We start from the raw sequence: 16,435 nt of genomic DNA, 5'->3' as shown, positions 1-16,435 counted from the left end.
AAAAAAAAAAAAAAAAAAAACTAAACTAAATTAATTCTCACTTCTAGAAAAATTACAAAACTACGCTAAAATTTGGGTCCAGACAGGACCAAATATCTACGTAATCAATGCCAACAAATATTTCCGCTTGAACAGATAAAGAGACTGTTCTGGCTGGGCAAAGTGGCTCACACCTATAATCCCAGCACTTTGGGAGGCCGAGGTGGGTGGATCACCTAAGCTCAGAAATTCAAGACCAGCCAGGCCGGCTGGGAACAGTGGCTCACGCCTGTAAGCCAAACACTTTGGGAGGCCGAGACGGATAGATCACTTGAGGTCGGGCATTCAAGACCAGCCTGACCAACATGGAGAAACCCCATCTCTACTAAAAATACAAAATTAACCAGGCATGGTGGTGCATGCCTGTAATCCCAGCTACTTGGGAGGATGAGGCAGGAGAATCGCTTGAACCTGGGAGGCAGAGGTTGTGGTGAGCCGAGATTATGCCATTGCACTCCAGCCTGGGCAACAAGAGCGAGACTCCGTCTCAAAAAAAAGACAAACCAGTCTAGCCAACATGGTGAAACCCCGTCTCTACCAAAATACAAAAATTAGCCGGGCGTGGTGGCAGGCACCTGTAATTCCAGCAACTTGAGAGGCTGAGGCAGAATTGCTTGAACCCAGAAGGTTGACGTCACAGTGAGCCAAGATCGCGCCACTCCAGCCTGGGCAACAGAGTAAGACTCTGTATCAAAAGAAAGAAAAAAGAAAAACAGACTGTTCTACGAATATTAATTTAGAAACCTAACTCATTCACTTTCTAAATCCTTATTTTTATGTAACTGAATTGATAAAGACAGAAGGCAGCCAAACAAAGCCATTCCAACAGTTTCCAAAATTTGCATTCCACAGGATTGTGAGTTCACACTAAAAGCCTGCTGGGCTTGCACTGTCTCCCTCGTGGTGGCTGAAATGGGGAGAGGCTTCCCAACACCTGCAAAGGCTACCTGAGTCTCCCAGGTAGGTCACAACCCCTTGGGCCTGCTGTGGCTTCCTGGCAACTACCACCCAGGTCACCCACTGAGGCCCTCCAGCACTCAGCCTGGGCAGCAAGCCCCTCACCAACTAGCAGACTGCACTGCCTCTGCACTCACCTGTTGCCTGGACCATTGCTTTCCAGCAATTCTATATTGTGACTTTTATGAGATTACCCAGTCTCTTTAGTCCCATCAGAAGGACTCAGGGGAGGCCATATAAATTACTCATTCTTAGTTTAAAACATAAAAACTAAGCCTTAAAATTGAAATACTGGCCGGGCACAGTGACTCACGCCTGTAATTCCAGCACTTTGGGAGGCTAAGGTGAGTGGATCACCTGAGGTCGTGAGTTCGAGACCAGGCCTGACCAACATGGAGAAACCCCGTCTCTACTAAAAACACAAAATTAGTTGGCCGTGATGGCACATGCCTGTAAACCCAGCTACTTAGAAGGTTGAGGCAGGAAATCGCTTGAACCCGGGAGGCAGAGGTTATGGCACTGAACTCCAGCTTGGGCAACAGAGCGAGACTCTGTCTCAAAAAATAAATAAATAAACAAATTTAAAAAGTTGAAATACTTAGAAAACATAATTCAAGACAATTTAATATGCAAACTTTCCAATTATTCCTAAAGATTCACAATCAGGCCAGGTGCAGTGGCTCACGCCTGTAATCCTAGCACTTTGGGAGGGGGAGGCCGAGGCAAGAGGATCACCTGAGCTCAGGAGTCTGAGACCAGCCTGGGCAACTTGGAGAGACCTCATCTCTTAAAAAGGAAAAAAAAAAAAGATTCATGACCGGGCACAGTGGCTCACACCTGTAATTCCAGTACTTTGGGAGGCTGAGGCGGGTGGATCACAAGGTCAGGAGATTGAGACCAGCCTGGCCAATATGGTGAAACCCCGTCTCTACTAAAAATACAAAAATTAGCTGGAAGTAGTGGCACGCACCTGTAGTCCCAGCTACTCTGGAGGCTGAGGCAGAAGAATTGCTTGAACCAGGGAGGCAGAGGTTGCAGTGAGCCGAGATCGCGAGATTCCATCTCAAAAACAAAAAAAAAAAATTCAAAATCGCAAAAACCATATATGATATCGTCTATATTGAAAAAAAAAAAAAAAAGAGGTTGAAAAACATCAAACAGCCCGCCATCTTGGCTCCTGTGGAGGCCTGCTGGGAACAGGACTTCTAAAAGGAACTACGTCTGGAAGGCTGTGGTCCGAGGCCATTTTTGCCGGCTATAAGCGGGGTCTCCGGAACCAAAGGGAGCACACAGCTCTTCTTAAAATTGAAGGTGTTTATGCCCGAGATGAAACAGAATTCTATTTGGGCAAGAGATGCGCTTATGTATACAAAGCAAAGAACAACACAGTGACTCCAGGCGGCAAACCAAATAAAACCAGAGTCATCTGGGGAAAGGTAACTCGGGCCCATGGAAACAGTGTCATGGTTCGTGCCAAATTCCGAAGCAGTCTTCCTGCTAAGGCCATTGGTCACAGAATCCGAGTGATGCTGTACCCCTCAAGGATTTAAACTAACGAAAAATCAATAAATAAACGTGGATTTGTGCTCTTGAAAAAAAAAAAAGAAAAACATCAAACAAAATAATCTGACCATCCTTGCTTTTTTCATTATTAATGAATGCAAGAAATACTATTTTAGAGAATTATGGCAATTTGCACATTTTTTGTTAACTATGTGTCAAAAAAAAAAACCTGAGGGAAATGAATTTGACATATGCCATATGCAATCTGTGACACTGAAACTTGCAAAAGTATTTGTTGATCATGTATTCCCTCAATCCTGATACCAATACACAGCTTCCTTGACATGAAAATACATCTAAATGTATTTTCAGTATCTACAAAATGAAATAGGAAACCATAAATCCAAACTGATAAGTTGACAGTTTGACAAGTTTAATTTCCCCAGAGTCTCAAATATTTAACCAACTTATAGTAAAATTAAATACAATCATGATATAAGCACAAAGTAAAGTCATAGTCTGTTACCCAACATTTTTCCTTGATTTACAACACATGGGGATTTTTTTTGGTAGTTCTTTTTTTTTTTTCTTTTTGAGACGGAATTTCACTCTTGTTGCCCAGGCTGCAGTGCAATGGCACGATCTCAGCTCACTGCAACCTCCACCTCCCAGGTTCAAGCAATTCTCCTGCCTCAGCCTCCCAAGTAGCTGGGGTAACAGGCATGCACCACTATGCCTGGTTAATTTTTGTATTATTAGTAGAGACAGGGTTTCGTCATGTCGGCCAGGCTGGTCTCAAACACCTGACCTCAGGTGATCCACCCGCCTCAGCCTCCCAAAGTGTTATGATTATAGGCATGAGCCATCAGGCCCGGCCTAACACATGGTTTTAATAAATACATGACCAAACCCTTATTAATGTCCACAAAAATAAATTCTATCTAGACTACATTTTGTCTAATTCATAATTTTTCTTTGTTGTTAAATAGCAAAACAAATGTCTCCATTGATCCTTTCTCCATGTGCTTGCTCTTGGAGCAGAAGGAGGCACTGTCCATCTACATAAACTCCTTCAGTAGCATAACACTGACAGCTATCCCCATTGACAACTCTTCGAGTACTGACATCTTATTAAAAAGAACCTTCTTATTAAAAAAGTCTTGCATTTGCTTGGTTCTTTACTGTGCTTTAACATATATTACTTCATTTTCTTTTTTTTTTTTTTGAGACGGGAGTCTCTGCCGCCCGGGCTGGAGTGCAGTGGCCAGATCTCAGCTCACTGCAAGCTCCGCCTCCCGGGTTCACGCCATTCTCCTGCCTCAGCCTCCCAAGTAGCTGGGACTACAGGCGCCCACCACCTCGCCCGGCTAGTTTTTTGTATTTTTTAGTAGAGACGGGGTTTCACTGTGTTAGCCAGGATGGTCTCGATCTCCTGACCTCGTGATCCGCCCGTCTCGGCCTCCCAAAGTGCTGGGATTACAGGCTTGAGCCACTGCGCCCGGCCATTACTTCATTTTCATTCTTAAAAGTTCTCCACGATGTTAGCAGGCTGTGATTATTCCCATCTGAGAAATGATGAAACCAAGGCTCAGAAATGGAAATAAGTTTTCTAAGGTCAAACAGCAAATAAGTGCAATGAACTGACTACAAGTTTTGTATCCCAGGCCCAGATCCCAAATATAACTGACCTCTTTGCTAGGCTCTCCAGCTGTCAAAAAAAGAAAAGAGAAGAGAAGAGAAAAAGAAAAAAGTTCACACCAAGGCCCACTAAACAAGAAACAAATCTTCTCTCCACTAGGTAAAGAATTCTGATCAATTTTTCAGAAATGTAAAACATGTTATTTAAGATGTTCCAGAATGTGTGGGGAAAAAAAATAGCAAGCTTAGAAATCCTTTCTTAAGAAGCCTAAAATGAGTAACAAAACTTAAAAACGACCCAAGAAAACTGCAAACCAGCTTCATTTAAGAGTATTGATGAAAATTTCCTTTTTAAAATGAACAAACTCCAGGCCAGGTGCAGTGGCTCACGCCTGTAATTCCAGCACTTTGGGAGGCCGAGGTAGGTAGATCAACTGAGGTAAGGAGTTCGAGACCAGCCTGGTCAACAGGGTGAAACTCCACCTCTACTAAAAATACAAAAATTACCCAGGCGTGGTGGCGGGCACCTGTAGTCCCAGCTACTCAGGAGGTTGAGGCAGCAGAATTGCTTGAACCCGGGAGGCGGAGGTTGCAGTGAGCCGAGATTATATCACTGCCTGGGCAACAGAGAGAAACTCCATCTTTAAAAAAAAAAAAAAAGAAAGAAAAACAAAAAGTGCCAAGATCATGAAAATCAAGACCATGAAGATCAAGGAAAAAAAAAAATCAAGATCATGAAAATCCTTCTCAAATCCATATTTGAGATTGAAGGATGCTTAAAAGAACTAAAACAAGAATATACATTGCACAATTCTGCACTGAATACTTTTGCTACCAAGAACATTAATTACTATAAGAAACAGTGAAATATGAAGAATCTAAAAATTAGATGACAGTAATATATCAGTGTTAATTTCCTGATTTTGGTGGATATACCGCAGTTACAGAGAAAAATGTAGGAAATACACATTGAGTTATTGAGGAGTGAGGGAGCATGAAGACAACCATTTATGTAAAAAAAAAAATTTAAACATAAACATAAATTTATATAGAATATCTCTAAAATTCCCTAAAAGAAACCTTAACGGGGGTTTACCAGAAGAAGGGAACTAGCTGTCTAAAGGCTAAAAGTGAGAACCATGTACATTTTACCCTTTCATACCTTCTGAATTTTATATCTTGTTATACACCTTGTATTGCCTATTTGAAAATAATAAAAGAAATATTATATGTGTATACATAATACAAATTTAGAAAAATACATAAAAATTATCAAAAAAGGAAAATGAATTTACCTATCTCAGGGCCAGATTATTCCTGCTAACGAAAGCTGCCTGAATATTATAGACTGAGAGGTATCACTTTACGTGCCCAAATTTCAGGCAAGGATTCCTTTTTGAAAGTTAAATAGATGGCCGGGCACAGCAGCTCACGCCTATAATCCCAGCACTTTGGAAGGCTGAGGCGGACAGGTCATCTGAGGTCAGGAGTTCAAGACCAGCCTGGACAATATGGCCAAACCCCATTTCTACTAAAAACAGCAAAACCCCATCTCTACTAAAAATACAAAAATTAGCAAGGCATGGTGGCAGGCGCCTGTAGTCCCAGCTACTCAGGAGGCTGAGGCAGAAAAATCGCTTGAACCCGAGAGGCAGAGGTTGCAGTGAGCCGAGATCATGCCATTGCACTCCAGCCTGGGTGACAGAGCAAGACACCGTCTCAAAAAAAAAAAAAAAGAAAAAAGAAAAAAAGAAAGAAGTTAAATAAACTACCCGCCTACCTGCAAAAAAAAAAAAAACTTCAGTTCACCCATTCAAAGGGATGCCTGCGACCATTCAAAGTATCTGATGGACTCTCAAAACAGAACAGAATCAACAATATACTAATGATCAGACAAAGCATGTCCTCGGGACTGGAATTTAAACAAACATCTAGTACAAAAACGAATGAAAAGATGGAGGAAAAAAGGGAGCCAAATGAAGCAATGTATCTGCTTCTTTAACCTTGCTCAACAAGAGAAAGCGCACTGGCAGAGAAGAATGTTCTGATAAGCAGAGGTGAATGCTCAAGAGTCAGGGAAGCCCAGCAGGTTAAAAAAAAAAAAAAAAAAAAAATCCTGTTCAACACTACCCATCAGCTGGGGCCTACCTGTCACCAAACAATGTGTGATCATTTACATGCTTTCCCAGGGACCAAGACTTTCTAGAAAGAGCCCTAATGAGCAGACACAGCACTTTGGATCCAGGTTCTAGTTCTTCTTGCCAGTTCAACTAGGGAATGACGCTGAAGACATTAGTCTTCCAGTGCCTGACACTCTCGGTCAACTGCAAAAGTTCTTATTTCTAAATGTGCAATGCTAAAAGTGGGAGCAGGACTATGAACCCCCATAAAATGTCCCACAAAGAGACCCTCACCAAAGGGGGCCAACTGTCCTAACTCTGACAGTTCTAATTTCAAAAGTTTTCCCGTTCTTTCCCAGTAAACAGCAAATCAATACTTAAAATGATAGCTTTTTGTATGATTATCATATGTAAGTTGAGCATCTCCAATCCAAAAATCCGAAATACTCCAAAATCTGAAAGTTTTGAGGGCAAACATGACACTCAAAGTAAATGCTCATTTCAGATTTCAAATTCTCAGATTACAGATGCTCAACTGTAAATATAACGCAAATATTCCCAAATCTGAAAAAAATCCAAAATTCACGTATTTCAGATAAGGAATACTCAACCTACAGAATATATTTTCATATATTTTAAAATATTTACTTTGCCAGACACAGTGGCTCATGCCTATAATCCCAGCACTTTGGGAGGCTAAGGTGGGCGGATTACCAAGGTCAGGAGTTCGTGACTAGCCTGGCCAACATGGTGAAACCCCGTCTCTACTAAAAGTACAAAAATTAGCTTGGTGTGGTAGTGCACCCCTGTAGTACCAGCTACTCGGGAGACTGAGACAGGGGAATAACTTGAACCCAGGAGGTGAAGGTTGCAGTGAGCCAAGATCATGCCACTGCACTCCAGCCTCAGTGACAGAGCAAGACTCCATCCCCCTGAAAAAAAAAAGAAAAAGAAAATAGAGTACAGCACAGGTGGCAAAGTTTTGTGAAACTTTTGTTTCAATTTTATATACTTGTATGTGTTGGGTCATGATGGGAAAGATGTATTTCCCAATGTGTGTCCTGGTTTTACAGTTTCTATTTTTGCATATACGTAAAAGTCATTAATTTGTGCAACAAATGTTTGTTGAGCACCTATACTATAGAGCTGGTGAGGCAACAGTGTGCTATACAGAAGTAATAGAAGGGAATAAAAATACTTAAGTCTCTGCCCTTGTGGAATCTTTACAGGGTAGAAACAATCAAATAATCACATAAATACACGATTATAAACCACTAAGTGTTAGGGAAAAATATAGGGAATTAAGATAGATCATCATTAGGGAAGCTGATTTAATCGGAGAAGAGAAATGAGTAAACAGGTCAGGTTTCTCTGAAGAAGTACATTCAAGTAGAGCTCAGAAAGATGTATGAAAAGGGGGAAAATGAGAGGAGAAATCAGTTAGGCAAAAAACGGCACATTCAGAAAGTTGTATACAGTTTGAAGAAAAGAAAAGCCAATAAGTAGAGAGAAAATGAAGAACCATCTAGATAAGACTTGGGTGGAGCTTGGGGTAGAAAGAGATATGACAGGAATTTTAAATATCCTGAGGCCTATGAGAATAATCCAATAGGCATTTTAAAGATCAGGCTGAAAAGAGATTGGAGGGAGGCTGGGAGTGAATGGTAGGATAACAGTATTATTCCTGAAGCAAAAGTGACAAGGTGTAAGTGATACTTTGGATGTGAGGGCTGAGGAACCATAAAGTGTTGGATAACTCATAATGAAATGAGTGAGCAATGAAATGAGATGAGATGCATGAGAAATCCCAGAGAAGCAGAGCTGAGAGGAAAGATCAGAGTTTCATTTGTTATAGTTAACAAGTAGAGATGCCAAATTAATACCTGGAACTGGATGGAGATATAAAAAAAGAAGTCATTAGCACAAACGCTTTGATGACTCATCATTCTGCTCCTTAAACATCCACCCATAGTAATATACAATATAAAACCAGAAGAATTCAGAATAAATTTGAGACTTTATGCAGTAGCAGCTCATAAATACCATAGTAGCTGAAATATCACGTGTATCTGAACAGTATACCGTGCAACAGTATAACTAAACATTCATACTCTTAAAATAACCCATTTCTATGAAATCATAGGGAATCTAGCCTATTGTGTTCACTGCTGTCCACATCTGACACAGTGTATGGCACATAGTACAAGTTAATCTACTGAAGAATTGTATCCACTACTATGCAGAATAAACCACCCATCAAAAATAAAACAAACAGTGCAAATAATGAGCAATGGTGCAAGGGGAATCTTTGTACTATGAAACATACAAATCAACCAATTAGGACATTTTTCAAGGAAAAAGGGAAAACAGTTATTTAGCACTTAGTGCTCATACCCTAATAGTCTATATTCTGTTCTATGCTACATATATCTAATGCTATATTCTGTTCTCTAAGAATTAGCTGAATTTCAGCATCAGAAATTCCAACTGGGTAGCCTATTGTAAGTACCCCTACCATTCTCTAGAAGTCTCTGAGTAATACGAGAAATAGCTAAAATGTAATAAAAGCTTGATGCTGAAACTATAACAAAATCTCATCTAAGTTATTAAAACAAAACAAAAACTGTTAAAAGTGCATTATGGCCGGGAGCAGTGGCTCATGCCTGCAATCCCAGCACTTTGGGAGGCCGAGGTGGGCGGATCACCTGAGGTCGGGAGTTCGAGACCAGCCTGACCAACATGGAGAAACTGCCGTCTCTACTAAAAATAAAAAAGTAGCCGGGCATGGTGGCACATGCCTGTAAGCCCAGCTACACAGGAGGCTGAGGCAGGAGAACTGCTTGGCACATGCCTGTAAGCCCAGCTACACAGGAGGCTGAGGCAGGAGAACTGCTTGAAACTCGGAGGCAGAGGTTGCGGTGAGCCAAGATCACTACATTTGCACTCCAGACTGGGCAACAAGAGGGAAACTCCATATCCAAAAAAAAAAAAAAAAGTGAATTCTCCAATGTGAAAATGGCAATAACTGATTATTTTTCTTTTTCCTCTATCTTCTCCTGTTTCCCAGCTTTTCTAACAAACATGAATTTTTATTCACTTACTTGTTCACAAAGGTAACACTGATTCATAGGAGAAAATTTAGAAAATGCTCATAAACACAAAGGAAACAAACTACCCACAATTCCATCACCCAGAAGTTACCAACTACTGTCAATATTTTTGTGGGAACCTTTCTGTGAGCATGCATGAAGGTAGGAAGGGAAGAGAGATACATAAGTAATGGCATGATTACTTAAGACTATGAAGGAGACTACAGAATGCTGCTATGGCCAGTGTGCAGGATTGAGGGATGACTAACTTGAAGATGCTGACAACTGAGCTGAGCTTCCTGAAGGGTGAGATGGAATCAACCAAAGAAGTGCAACTGGGGTAGTAGTAGTCCAGGCACAGGGAACAACAGCATGGGCAGAGGACCAAGCCCATTCAGGGAACTAGGAAGAAAGATGAGTTTGGTAGGAAGGAGACTGGCTGGGCAAAGTCACACACAGAGCTGATAATTAGGAGTTGTTCCCTAGAGAAAACAGCATTGAAGCAGGAGCAGGGGGGGATAGGCTTCCTTAAACGAATTATTCTGACTGTTAGTATGGGGAAAGGATTAGGCCCAGCAAGTGTGGATTTAGAAGGTCGTAACCCCCGAACGGTAGAGGATGAGGAAGTAGGGAATCTTTAGAGGGTGAGGGAGTAAAAAAGACAATGACCTGGCCGGGTGTGGTGGCTCATGCCTGTAATCTCCCAGTACTTTGGGAGGCTGAGGCAGGTGGATCACCTGAGGTCAGGAATTCGAGAGCAGTCTGGCCAACATGGTGAAACCCTGTCTCTACTAAAAATACAAAAATCAGCTGGGCATGGTGGCGGGCGCCTGTAATTCCAGCTACTTGGGAGGCTGAGGCAGGAGAATGGCTTGAACCCAGGAGGCGGAGGTTGCAGTGAGCCAAAATCACGCAACTGCACTCCAGTCTGGACAACAAGAGCAAGACTCCAGCTTAAAAAAAAAAAAAAAAAAAAAAGACAATGACCTAATACTTTAAATTTATATTTTAGGCTCCACAAAATGGTACAGATTTGTAGGGATAGAAAACATACAGTGACTTTATTATATACCTCCTAAGAAATTCATATCAGAAATAGAGCTTGCAGGCCAAGCACAGTGGCTCACATCTATAATCCCAGAACTGTGGGAAGTCAAGGCAGAGGATCACTTGAGCCCAGAATTTTGAGACTAGCCTGGGCAACACAGTGAGATCCCATCTCTACAAAAAGAATTTTTTTAATTGAAAAAAAAGAAGGAACAATGAAAACACATGGACACAGGGAGGGGAACATCACACACCGAGGCCTGTTGGGGGGTGGGGCGCTGGGGGAGGGATAGCATTAGAAGAAATACCTAATGTAAATAATGAGTTGATGGGTGCAGCAAACCAACATGGCACATGTATACCTATGTAACAAACCTGCACGTTGTGCACATGTACCCTAGAACTTAAAAGTATAATAAAAAAAAGAAAAATGGCCGGGCATGATGGCTCACGCCTGTAATCCCAGCACGTTGGGAGGCCGAGGCGGGCAGATCACAAGGTCAGGAGATCGAGACTATCCTGGCCAACATGGTGAAACCCTCTCTCTACTAAAAATACATAAAAATTAGTTGGGCATGGAGGCACATGCCTGTAATCCCAGCTACTGGGGAGGCTGAGGAGGAGCATTGCTCCAGGGAGTTGGAAGTTGCAGACTGCAGTAAGCCAAGATCACACCACTGCACTCCAACTTGGGTGAAAGAGGGAGACTCTGTCTCAAAAAAAAAAAAAGAAAAAGAAAAAAGAAGAAGAGGTTGGGGGAGAAGCATTAAATATTAATATTTAACAAAAGGGAACATAAATTTTTCAGTAGATATTGAGCTTAATCAAAGCACAGAATGTACGTGTCTTATCACTATATTCCTAATAAATATAGAGCAAATAAGTGAATATCAAGGGAATAACCATGAGCAGTATAAAGGCTGTGCTAACAGGAAGGGATGATCAGGCCAGGTGTAGTGGCTCACACCTGTAATCTTAGCACTTTGGGAGGCTGAGGCAGGCAGACTGCTTGAGCCCAGGAGTTTGACACCAGCCTGGGTACCATGGCAAGACCAGAAAAATTAGCCAGGCATGATGGCATGCACCTGTAGTCCCACCTACTTGAGAGGCTGGGGCTGGAGGATTGCCAGAGCACAGGAGGCAAAGAGGTTGCAGTGAGCCGAAACTGTGCCACTGTTGCACTCCAGCCTGGGCATCAGAGTTAGACCCTGTCTCCAAAAAAAAAAAAAGAAAAAAAAAGAACAGGATGATCTTAATAATGACATCCAGAGGTCAGGCGCAGAGGTTCACGCCTATAATCCCAGCACTTTGGGAGGCTGACGTGGGCAGATCATCTGAGGTCAGGAGTTCAAGACCAGCCTAGCCAACATGGTAAAACCCTGTCTCTACAAAAACACAAAAATTAGCCAGGCATGATGGCGGGTGCCTGTAATCCCAGCTACTGGGTAGGCTGAGGCAGGAGAATCACTGGAACCTGGGAGGTGGAGGTTGCAGTGAGCCGAGATCGTGCCATTGGCACAGAGTGAGACTCCATCTCAAAAAAAAAAAAAAAACAAAAGACATCCAGAAAAAGAAAACACAGCACTAGCCATAGGATAAAGCCTCACTTTAGAGAACTGAAGTTGGTAATGGAGCAGGGAAAGGTCAACAGGATCCTTCAAGGATTGAAAGAGTATTCCCCAAGACTATCGCTCCTTATGCATGCAGTCATTCAACAGAAGATGTTTAACCCACCAATTATAAATATATATACCCAAGAGTAAAGAAAACACATGCCCACACAAAAACTAGTTCACAAATATTCATAGCAGCATTATTCAGCCAAAAGTAGGGATAACACAAATGTCTATCAACTGATGAATAAACAAAATGTGATGTATCCATAATAGAATATTAGCCATTAAAAGGAATGAAGTACTGATACAGGCTGCAACATGAATGAACTTTAAAAAACACTATGCCAAGTGAAAGAAGTCACTCACAAAAGACCAGATAGTGTATGATTCCACATATATAAAATGTCCAGAATAGCCAAATCTATTGAGACAGACAGCAGATTAGTGGTTGCCTAGGGATAGAAGGGGAGAGAATTGGAGGGAACTAGGCAATGACAGCTAATAGGAACATAGCTTCTTTTGGGGATGATTAAAAAATTTTAAAAATTCATTGTAGTGATAAAAAAATTTTAAAAATTCATTGTAGTGATGGTTGCACAAGACTATTCATTTACTAAAAGTTATTTTTTATTTGTTTATTTATTTATTTGTATTTTTACTTTTTTTGTTTGAGATGGAGTCTCAGTCTGTCACCCAGGCTGGAGTGCAGTGGCGCATCTCGGCTCACTGCAACCTCCGCCTCTCGGGTTCAAGTGATTCTCCTATCTCATCTGGGATTTCAGGCGCCCGCCACCACGCCCGGCTAATTTTTGGATTTTTAGTAGAGACGGGGTTTCGCCTTTTTGGCCAGGCTGGTCTTGAACTCCTGACCTCAGGTGATCCACCCGCCTCGGCCTCCCAAAGTGTTGGGATTACAGGCACAAGGAGCCACGGCTCCCGGCCTGATTTTCAACTTTAGAAAAGCAACTGACTAAAGTCTGTTAATAAAAAGAAGTAAGACTTCGGTTTAAATTGTACTGCATTACCAAGTTTGTGGGGTACAGTAAAAGCTTACGTGAAAACTCTTCATAACACTGAAATTGGGAGAAAAAGGACCTAAAAACCCGAACAACCGTGTAATCCGTTCCAAAACAAACTATGGGAGGGCTGCGCGGAAGCCAGCAAGGTAAGAAAACAAGCGATAATCGCAAAGGAGAGCCGACTGCTTGCTAGTAAAAAATGGATCTTTAAAAATTAAAAACACTAGTTTTCAACCACAGCACTTCGAAATGAGAATATCAGTCACCGTTGCCATAGAAACAGTAAAGCCAAGTTGCCCGGAATTTAAACATTTTTTTAAATACCGCAAACTGAAATGGGTGAAAATAGGGCAAAGTTTAGTGTGAACCTAAGTGGCCGGAACCTACTAGTAACTTTCACCGGGATAAAGGTGACTCTGCTTTTCTAACCTACATTTCCGAACAGTGCTTTATAAATCAACTCTCGAGGTTAGTTTATCAAGTGCAAAAAAAGTTTACCCTGTCTCTTCCGGAAAAAGGAACCTGACAAAACCCCTCCCGGAATCGCCCACAATCAGAGCGAGTCAGCGCAGGCTTGCACCGTGCAGCGAAAGGGAGCCGAGCATCGAGTCCACGCGGAAAGCATCTGAATCCCGCCTGCTGGCTTTAGTGGCAGAGCACGCAGGAAAACCCCAAGCTCCAGCCTGCAGCCCCGGCCTGTGTGGCTCCCTCTTCCACGTCCCCACTGCACGCCACGTTCTGTGCCTGGCAGTCCACGCGCCCTAATCCAACTCGCATTTATTAAGCACCCGCTGTCTACACCGCATCATGGTTCCTCCATGCACTGCAAGAAGAAATGGCCCCATGCCGGGGGAAAGAAACACCAAAAGGACAGCCGCGAGGGCTGAAGACGACCCCGAATGACGGGCTGACTGCCTGCAACGGGTGGTCAGGAGAGGAGCTCCCACCCTCACCCCGCGGGTCGTGACACTCCCAGGGAAGGGAGGGCCCCGAAGGGTGCACCAGGCCCGGCCTTCCTGGAGTCAGCCACAGACCGACTGGGAGCGTTAAAAGGTCCGCATCCCCGGACCGCCCGAGCGCTCCTGTGCCCCAAGGAGGCGACCCCGACTCCGGATCCAGGGAAAACGGCGAGCGCGGGCACTGAACCTCAGTAAGGGTCGGAGCGGGCTGTCACCGGCCCCCGCATCCCTCCCCTGCGGCCGCGGCCGGCCGCTCCCTCCCCAGCGTGACAGTCGCGGCAGTCACGGACGGAGCGTCTCTGCCCCGGCGTCGTCGCTCGCCCGGACGCCAGCACCCCCGTGCCCCACGCGGAGGGGGGCAGTGCCGGGAAGACCTCTCCGGCCCCTCCCCCCGCCCCGGCCTCCGGACTCCGGAAAAGCGGTTACCTGGCGCCGGGTTGGGGCGAGAGCACGACCCGGTGGAGGAGGAAAAGAAGAAGACAGTGGCCTCCGGCCCAGGGAGATTTGGGAAATTCGGAAGACTTGTTCCGCACTAGGTGACAGCTGTTCGCTGCGCACGCGCACAGGACCCCGGCCGCCCGATCACTGCGCCGCGCCTCACCCTCCCGTCGAGGCGGTGGGTGGGAGGCAGCGGCGAAGGCGCGCGCACCGCCGGCTCTCCCTGCGCGAGGGCGCGCGCGCCGTCACGTGACCGCTGGGGCCAGCACTTGGTGAATCACGTGAGCTTACAAACAGCTTAAAGGTGCCCGGCACGCTCTTGGTTTGGGCTCAACTTCCGCGCTTTGGTTAACTTGGGCTTGCTGGTTCGCATCTTCTTGTCCTTTGGACACAGGCATATCCCATTCTTTCCGGAGGGGGAAGGTACTCGCGTAGAAGGAGAAAACAGGTGCACAGAACCTTGCCCGGAAGCGCCTGCTGGGGTCCCGCAGGGCTGGACCTGATGTAGTCCACGCGCCACACGTCCTCCTGGGCTCCGACGCGCACCTATGGCGGCCTCCGACGCGCGAACGTCAGCGTGGCGTTGCCAGGGGTGGAGCCTCGGAATGTCCTGGAGAGCCTGGCGAGAAAGTCGGGGCTCGCAGCTGTCCGGCGATGACAGCGCTGTGTGCCCGTTCTCCCTTCACCCGGTGGCCGGGACCTCTGAGCCTCCTTCCCACAATGGGAGATCCCGAATGGGCGAAGAGTATCTGCGTGTCCCAAACCTTTAACAAGTAACTACCGAGCAGGAGCGTTTTGTCAGCCTCTGGAAGCGAAACTGTCCGGTGTTCGAGTCACCCTTCACCGAGCACGTCCCGCCCCGACCCGCCCAAGTGTGCTCTTAAGATAAGGAGGCACAGAGGTGACCCAAATAGGAATCCCGGGCTGGCGGTCCCTCAAAAACTAGAGTTGATAACAATTTGACCTGAACTGAAGTGACTAGAAATGCAGGTGCCTCCAGCGTCTGAGACTTAAGATAAGTTAACGTCCTACAACTTGTTGCTTCTCCTCTGTAACTCCGCCTTCCGAGGTGTCAGAAGGAACCAACCAGACCTTAAGCCCCTGTACTGCAGAAGACAGATGGTTGAGCATCAGATGTTTTGCAAAGCTGCATGATTTTTTTTTTTAAACTTCCTGCAGAGCTCCCAGCTGGGTCCCTTGTGGCGCTTACTCTAACGTCTTAGCTAAGAAAGATTAGGCATATCTTCACACCAGTGAGCAAAGCTGGGCTGTCTAATATGCTGAATTTTCTGTTACATTATACTGATATCAGCTTTTTAAAAATATATCGACACCATTTACCACGCCCTTGAACTCGTTTCTCACTGGGATGAACATTGTGAGGACAGATGGAATGTGGTTAATTGAGCTAAGGCTAACGGGATAATTGGGTCACCATATTTCTTTAGTTGTTAAAAACAAAGTTCTGCTACCCAAACACACACTTTTTTTTTTTTTTTTTTTTTTTGAGACGGAGTCTTGCTCTGTCGCCCAAATTGGAGTGCAGTGGCGTGATCTCGGCTCACTGCAACCTCCGTCTGCCGGGTTCAAGAGATTCTCCTGCCTCTGCCTCCCAAGTAGCTGGGATTACAGGAGCCCACAACCACACCCAGCTAATTTTTGTATTTTCAGGAGAGACAGGGTTTCGATATGTTGGCCAGGTTGGTCACGAACTCCTGACCTCAGGTGATGCGCCCGCCTCGGCTTCTCAAAGTTCTGGGATTACAGGCGTGAGCCACTGCACCCGGCCACACACACTTCTGAACTTGCCTAACGTATACTCAACTGGGAATTTTCCAAATGTGTGTGTGTATTGTCAGGATCCCAGCCATCCTTACAAGTAAATTGGATATGCTCAGATAATAAATATGCAGCCCAACATTTATTTATAACTTATAGTGAGCTAGACACTGTCTTAAGAGCTTCACATGTATTAACTAAATATAATAATTCAATGAATAGATACTGTTA

The 16,435-nt window shown here is 44.4% G+C and overlaps 1 protein-coding gene and 1 pseudogene across 6 annotated transcripts in view; one reads left to right on the top strand and one right to left on the bottom strand.

Annotated features, from left to right (window-relative positions):
* LOC105531896 overlaps positions 1 to 2,588 on the top strand; it is a 15,135-nt pseudogene extending 12,547 nt beyond the window's left edge. The window contains exon 2 of the transcript XR_001004882.1: positions 2,139 to 2,588. The product of XR_001004882.1 is annotated as a 60S ribosomal protein L35a pseudogene (transcript). The remainder of the gene's footprint in view (positions 1 to 2,138) is intronic.
* The window catches only part of KDM4C (lysine (K)-specific demethylase 4C), a 443,327-nt gene extending 427,451 nt beyond the window's left edge, over positions 1 to 15,876 (bottom strand). For 4 of the 5 annotated variants that reach the window (XM_011969889.1, XM_011969890.1, XM_011969891.1 and 1 more), the window contains exon 1: positions 14,414 to 15,876. The gene's annotated coding sequence lies outside the window, so the exon portion shown is untranslated. The remainder of the gene's footprint in view (positions 1 to 14,413) is intronic. The other variant, XM_011969893.1, reaches the window with a different exon arrangement.
* Positions 15,877 to 16,435: the final 559 nt, after the last annotated feature.

Source organism: Mandrillus leucophaeus, unplaced genomic scaffold, assembly GCF_000951045.1.
Source record: "Mandrillus leucophaeus isolate KB7577 unplaced genomic scaffold, Mleu.le_1.0 Scaffold92, whole genome shotgun sequence".
In the NCBI taxonomy this organism is placed as follows: domain Eukaryota; kingdom Metazoa; phylum Chordata; class Mammalia; order Primates; family Cercopithecidae; genus Mandrillus; species Mandrillus leucophaeus.
This window is presented reverse-complemented; position numbering and strand designations above follow the sequence as displayed.